This window comes from Perna viridis, chromosome 15 (assembly GCF_037379345.1).
Source record: "Perna viridis isolate PV_CMFRI_1.1 ecotype Kerala chromosome 15, ASM3737934v1, whole genome shotgun sequence".
Taxonomy (NCBI): domain Eukaryota; kingdom Metazoa; phylum Mollusca; class Bivalvia; order Mytilida; family Mytilidae; genus Perna; species Perna viridis.
In genome coordinates this window covers 1,338,572-1,346,081 of record NC_142459.1, presented here as the reverse complement: position 1 = coordinate 1,346,081, position 7,510 = coordinate 1,338,572, and positions in this window count along the sequence as shown.

Sequence of the window (7,510 nt, the reverse complement as noted above, 5' to 3'; positions counted from 1 at the left end):
CATTTCTCATAATATGTGTGTAAAATAATTGTTTATTTACTTATTTATTAAAATATAAAGATGCGCTTACTTGTTTTGTATTGTCTGAATTTTTTATATAGTCTAAAAACTAGCGTCCTCGGCCAGACCGAGTGAATGCGGGATATGTATTCATAGAGAACTGACCTTCGGTTTCATTACTGATGATACTCTCATCAAATCCTCGGAAACCACTGGAATTAGTGCCTTTCAATTGAATTCGATAAAACGCAGCACTGATTATGTCAATATAGGGCAGATCCTGAAAAGTTGTTCTGAACTATTTCTGGCCTTTTACCAACCAAAAAAAATGTAAATAAATAAATAAAAATAATCGATTACGAAAAAAAAATATGCACGAAATTAACAAGCATTTCTAACAAAGGAGCGATTCAATCTCCTGATTCCTATAGGATCTCGCCACTGACATACACACTCCATTTGACTATTTAGAACCCAGTGAAATGTCGATGTCGCAGATAAATTATCAATGTTTTCACTGACTCTTACAAGTATGAACTGCTGCTTGCAGAATCTATTTTTGTCCTTGTTCTTTTAAATCAACATTAGTTTAGCATCGTTGATCCATGCCTCGATCTCAGAATCGTTAGAATTGAACCAATCTCCCTCCGCAGACCTATTACTACTTCCTTATTTACTACGTATCACACCACCAATTATTGCTTTCTATGCTAAATTAAGCAATTTTCTAGGTCAATATCTTTTTTAAATTCTGTTAAAATGAACTTTAACAGGGTTTATTATAGATGGAATTTTTAAAGAATCTCTCATGAAAATTTCAGCATAAATTTAATGGCTTCTAAGAAAGAACGATGAAGTGAAAGACTGATCAAAGTAACCAAGATTCTAGCGGAAATCAAAATAATGTAACACAAGGACAAAGACCAGACATGAAAAACAGACATACACAACAAAAAGTAACTAGAATAATACATACAAAGTAACAGAAGTAAATGAGAAACTCGGACTCCACTAAAAACTGGGATCATCTACCAGGTACTCCGTTAGGGTATGCGTCCCCTGCTTTTCTAGAAAGAGTTTCTCATAAAAAGTCAAGTCCGGGGTAGACGAAAGAGGAAAGGAAAAGTATGACACGTTGAACAAATCGGGTTTCATGGTGCAGATGGATACACTGTAACGATCCACGAGTTCATGATGACGACCATAAAAGGAACCAGTATCGTATTGCATATCAAAACATGGATGCTATTAAAATATAGAGCATTTTCTTTTTGCCTCTCTACAAACTAACGTTTTGTCAAAAGACATGAACAATGACTTATAAAATAGAGCAAACATCACACTGTAAGATGAAGAACTTTTTTTTAAAAAAATCTAACATAATAACATAAAAATGTTCCACTGAAAAGGTTGGTTTGATGAGTGCAAAACGGAAGTGAAAGTAGGGAAAATGGCTATTTATAGTTCAAGAGTACTTTTCTGTCCAATCTTCGTGGACTCACCCTATTTTCTTTGCGGAAAATTATTTGTTCACATGACCTTAGAAATGTTACATAAGTGAAAGTTTTATTGAATCAATTTACATTTTTTTTTAAATCCTAAAAATATGCACTGCACTAAAGAAGTCTATGGGAAAATTAATACGATACTGAGACCAAAACTTCTGTAGTAATGACTTTAATTTTGTAGCAACATAACCCTTATTCCAGAGGCCTAATTGTAAGAAGTCTAGCGCGATACAAAAAGTGTATTTACGGCAAGCTCTGGCATAACGTATGAGTTGTTTTATGAAAGTAGACAAATGATAAAAGTAAAACGTTCGTTTTGGAAATTTGACAAATTAAGGGGTTTGAGGAGGTAGACCTAAGGTTATTACAACTCTTACAAATCATTGGAACGTTTGTATACAGCATTTTACATCAAACTCGTGTAAGCATTAACGTAACTTGGATTTGTTTTATTCTTTTTCACATGAAAGCTTGATAAGCGTTGGTGAAATTAAATATGATACAAACATACCACTGATTGCAAGAGTTATGTCCCTTGCCCTGGGTATACGTCCTTAAGATCTATGCTCTATAAAATATCTTTATCTATGTTAAAAACTTGTACTTAGTGTGTACCTGGCATGTTAAGCTTTCAGATTACACCAAGTTGAATATACTGGTTAAATCACAAAAAAAATATACCATGCCTCCTAGGAACTACATTGTTTTCTACGGACTGCTTTTTGCGACTGATTCCCATTAATATTGGTATTATACCTATAGGTATAGCAAACTCTGCGTTTGGGTTAACTCTTACTTTCAGATAAAGGTCTCTTTTATATATTTTATCTAAGACCTTGTTTCACACGAGTAAAATATCTAGAAAGCTATCTTGTAAGGTATATACAGGAGCTCGTTAAGGAAACTACAATAATATAACACAATACAAATAATGTAGTTTTTGTCCTTTTTCGCTGTTTAGTATAATATAACAAAGAAATGTTTTATAACAGCAAGATCATATACTTAGTAGATATATTGTAAATATATACGGTTTATCAATTACACCTGACTGAATTCTTTTCACTTGAACTAATCGTGATTTTATTGATGATCAGAGCCGTATCCAGACGCCTTGAAAAGGAGGGCTGGGGTTCCTCAGAAAAAGGGGCTACTAGGACATTATTTGCCTTTTCTGTCAATTTTACTCATGAAAATGACAAATTTTCAAATAAAAAGGGGGTGCCAACCCTCTGCAACTCCTTTGGATCCGTCATTGATGATTAAAGGAGGAGGCATAGGACATAATTACGGGGGTCAATCAGCTGTAAAACTATTTTCAATCCCTGTACCATTGAATAATTGGTAATAAAGATAATAATTGTATATTTCTTTCTATATTCAGATCAAAATTTCAGAATTAATCCTAGATCTTTTTTCCTTTTGAATAATGCTTTCGAAATCATGAAAGATGAAATATGATTGGCTAAAAGAGAAATGTCATATGAACAGAAAGTAGAATGGAGTGTTGTTAGATCCTACATGTTGTGACCAAACCGAGCAATTGTTTGGTCTATAATTTTGACAAGTTTAATGAGTTTATACATTACTTACCTATTTCTAATATTTAACATTGCTGTAACTGGTTTTGTTTCACTTGAAAAAAGTGTGCAGGAAGACATTTTGAGCTGATTGCCGAGGGAGAGAGAGAGAAAAAAAAAACAACAAAACTGGAAAAAGTAATATTAATCTAACAATCTTTTTTTTACTTTCTATAGTTATCTCGAAATCCTAGTAGGTATATACAGAACCCCAGTACGAAAAAATATCATTTGCGTATTATATTGTGGTATTTCTAATGGTAGGATGGAAATTTTTCATATAAATGGAGATGAACTAATTCCCATATCAATTACTTGGACTCATTTGAAAACTAAGATATTAAATAAATGAAGTGCATCATAAAACAGTATGTTTAAATTGCGCTAATTGACAACAACGAGTGTAATATAAGAAAATTTGAAAATCTGAAAATCCTCCTTTTTACGAATATCTAACGATCGAAACGAGAAACTAAGTATCCAAATTGAGCCAGAAGTCGCTCTGGAATATCACAAATGTTGTAAACATATAAACAGTATATACATGTATATGTATCATCATATAACCCAATGCTTCAAAGTTCAAATCGTATCAAGAAATTCAGTTTTTGAGTTATAAGCAATCTACAGTACTCCTACTCAACGAAAATTCTCTTAACTTGACATATTTTTCAATATCAAAATCGCTAGATTTTTTTGTTGTTGATGATTCAGTTCAGTATAGTATCACAATTTCTACCTTTAGAGACCTTTCCATGATGGACTAGAAGCGATATTAATAGTTATCAAAATTGATGAAATGGGCTTTACGAAATTTCACATATTTTTCCGACTCTACAAGTTATGGAACGACGAAAACGTCTCAAATTTAGTATCATTATATCGATATTGTACACATCATGAAATCGATATAATCCAGTTTTTCAACTAAACATTTTCGACAAAAAATTTTAAAAAGATTATCCATATTATAAAAGTCGCAAATTATGAGGCAAAGTGCTCAGTTATAGCAGAACAACAGGGTAAAACTCCTACTTAGACGTTCGAAGAACTGAAGCGCAAAAAATCCAGGCTTGTTGATTCAGTAGGGTACAAATGTAGGCTCATGTAGGCTTTGGCTAAACCATTTTTCTTTGACAATGTTTCAGGGGAATTGTGGTCACTAGTTGTGTGACAAACAAACGCGAACATAACAATATTATTTGGGTCATGAATGGTAAAGACCTCTGAATATTTCTGTTAAGAAATCTGAATGTTTCCGTTTCAAATATTCTGAATATTTCCGCGTTTCAAATATTCTGAATATTTCCGTTAAGTCTTGAGTATTTCAACGAAGACCTTTGATTGTAATTTTTCTAGACGTGTATTTTTCATGTATTTTTTTCATTCTTTTTATTCTTCAGAACAAGCCCACATTCATTTTAATCGGTAACTGATGATACGCCAAAGTATTCTAATGTTACACTAAAGATTAACTTTACCTTTGAATTTTAGTTGCTTTCTATGAAACCAAAATTTTAATATTTACGAAACTTGGTTGCATCCCTTTTTTACTTCCTCCGCTATTGCATCTTCCAATGTCCTATAATTATAAATGTCAGTTCTGGTTCTACAAAACAATAATAAGGTTGGGGATATTTGGGCTTCAACATCTTCGGTGGCGGGGGGGGGGGGGGTGGAGGGGCATACGGCTACTCGTAGAAATCTTATTTAAAAATGTAAATATATATATAACGTCTCAGAATGTGACGACTATTCTCTACACTGCTCCATCGGATCAAAGTGATACAGGGAAGATAACGTAAACTTATGGAAGGGTCTGAAATATTCCCATCGATGTTAGAACTGTCAAATTTTCGAAGCAAATTTTTGTCGTTCCCTCTACGGGACTCGAACTCGTACCGCTGTGACATCTATGGCAACACCACCTGCACTAAGTCCAGCGCCCTAGACCACTCGGCCAGCTAGGCTATTAAAATATAGCTTTCGCTGGCCGGGTGATTCCTCCTCGTAGGATTAATCCAGGGCTGTAACTTAGTACACGATGTGTGGTAGTACGGGACAGTTCATCTAGGTGTTATTATGTAGGATAGAGGATCAAATTAATGATGCATGTCACAACAAATCAATATTATACAACGTCTCGGAATGTGACGACTCCATTCTCTACACTGCTCCATCTGATCAAATTGATACAGGGAAGATAACGTAAACTTATAGAAGGGTCTGAAATATTCCCAACGATGTTAGAACTGTCAAATTTGCGAAGCAAATTTTTGTCGTTCCCTCCGCGGGACTCGAACTCGTACCGCTGTGACATCTATGGCAATACCGCCTGCACTAAGTCCAGCACCCTAGACCACTCGGCCAGCTAGGCTATTAAAATATAGCTTTCGCTGGCCGGGTGATTCCTCCTCGTAGGATTAATCAGTCCCGTACTACCATACATCGTGTACTAAGTTACAGCCCTAGATTAATCCTACGAGGAGGAATCACCCGGCCAGCGAAAGCAGGTGATGTTGCCATAGATGTCACAGCGGTACGAGTTCGAGTCCCGTGGAGGGAACGACAAAAATTTGCTTCGCAAATTTGACAGTTCTAACATCGTTGGGAATTTTTCAGACCCTTCTATACATATATATATATATAGAAGGACCTAGCCTAAAATTTGAAATAAGACTGGGAAAACTAGCCTCGAGCACTTCCATAAACAATATGATGAGACGGTGGTAGAAAATAATTATATTTAAACATATATCATATATCTAGATTAAATATAACTTTTTGTATTTGCATTTTAAGTGTTTGTTTAAATCCTATATCATCTACCCTATATAGCATATATCATACCTCTAGACCTATATCGCATACACTGTACCTTATATTGCACCCACTAGACCTATATCGCATACCCTATGTCACACCTCTAGACCTACATCGCATGTATATCGCACCCTTAGACCTATATCGCATACCCTATATCAAACCTCTAGGCCTATATCGCACACCCTATATCACACCTCTAGACTTATATCGCATACCCTATATCACACCTCTAGGCCTATATCGCATACTCTATATCACACCCTTGACCTATATCGCATACCCTATATCACACCTCTAGGCCTATATCGCATACCCTATCACACATCTAGGCCTATATCGCATACCCTATATCACACATCTAGGCCTATATCGCATATCCTATATCACACCTCTAGGCCTATATCGCATACCCTATATCACACATCTAGGCCTATATCGCATACCCTATATCACACCCCTTCAGAGAACATACTTGAAGTATAGTCGTAATATATGATATAATGAACATGACATGTTAAAATCTGTATCACATATCTGGTCTTTGTCCCTGGATTGCATTCTTTCAATTACCGCTATAACCTTGGTTCCCTTGATTACTCTTGTATCAACCCTCGCTCTGTATTACCCCATGGGCCGGTGGCCCTTGAGGTGATATAGGAGTCTCGGGCTGATGCAGCATGTGATGCAGATTTTGACGTGTAATATTCAGTATATGATAGTCGAGGTGACAATTATTATTGTAACGTTGTATATCAGTATTCTTGATCATACAATGGTTTTGAACAAAGAAATGCCTAATACCACCATCTGATGTATTTACAATGAATGGACCCAGAAACTGTCAAAAGTACGAATTTTATTCAAATTAACGAATCGGACGGAAATATTGATTTTCGAGAAAAAAGGGGTGTTCGAAACCATAGGTGCCTGTGGTTTTTAAGCGAGATACAAGTTCATGTTAACGGTATCGTTATCATTGTCTTAAGAACAGATACCCCAGTGGCTGATCCAAGGGAAGATTGCAGATGGTTGGCACCCCCTCCTTTTTATTGGAAAATTGCAAATAATGTCCTATCACTCGTCTCTTTCTGAAGAACCCCAACTGGCACCCCCTTTTTCATAGTGATCCGTCTCTATATCCGTTTTAGTTTACTTGTCAAACTTGCCACATCGTATTCAAATTAAGTGAACACATGTATTATGAAAAACATCTCGCAAAACTCTTAAAAATGTTCAAGTAAAAACCGATAGAAAATTAACATATGGACAAAAACAGACAAACGAAAAAAAAAAAAAAAGACACAAAACAAAACAAAACCAACGACAAAGAGTTTACTAAAAAAAGTGAAAATGAACAATTTAACAAAAAATAAATAAATAAAATGCAAAATCTCCAAAATGCAGATATATGATGTAGATATACGTTTTATATAAGTTTTGAATCAGACAATTCAAACGTTTTTTATATGTAGTATAGAGAAGATTTGAATTGTCTCAAAATTTTGATAAAGATGTATATACCAAGAATATAGATATGATGAATATGTCAAAGAGAATGCAACAACCCCACCGTGATGTAAAATGTCAGGTCAAGAC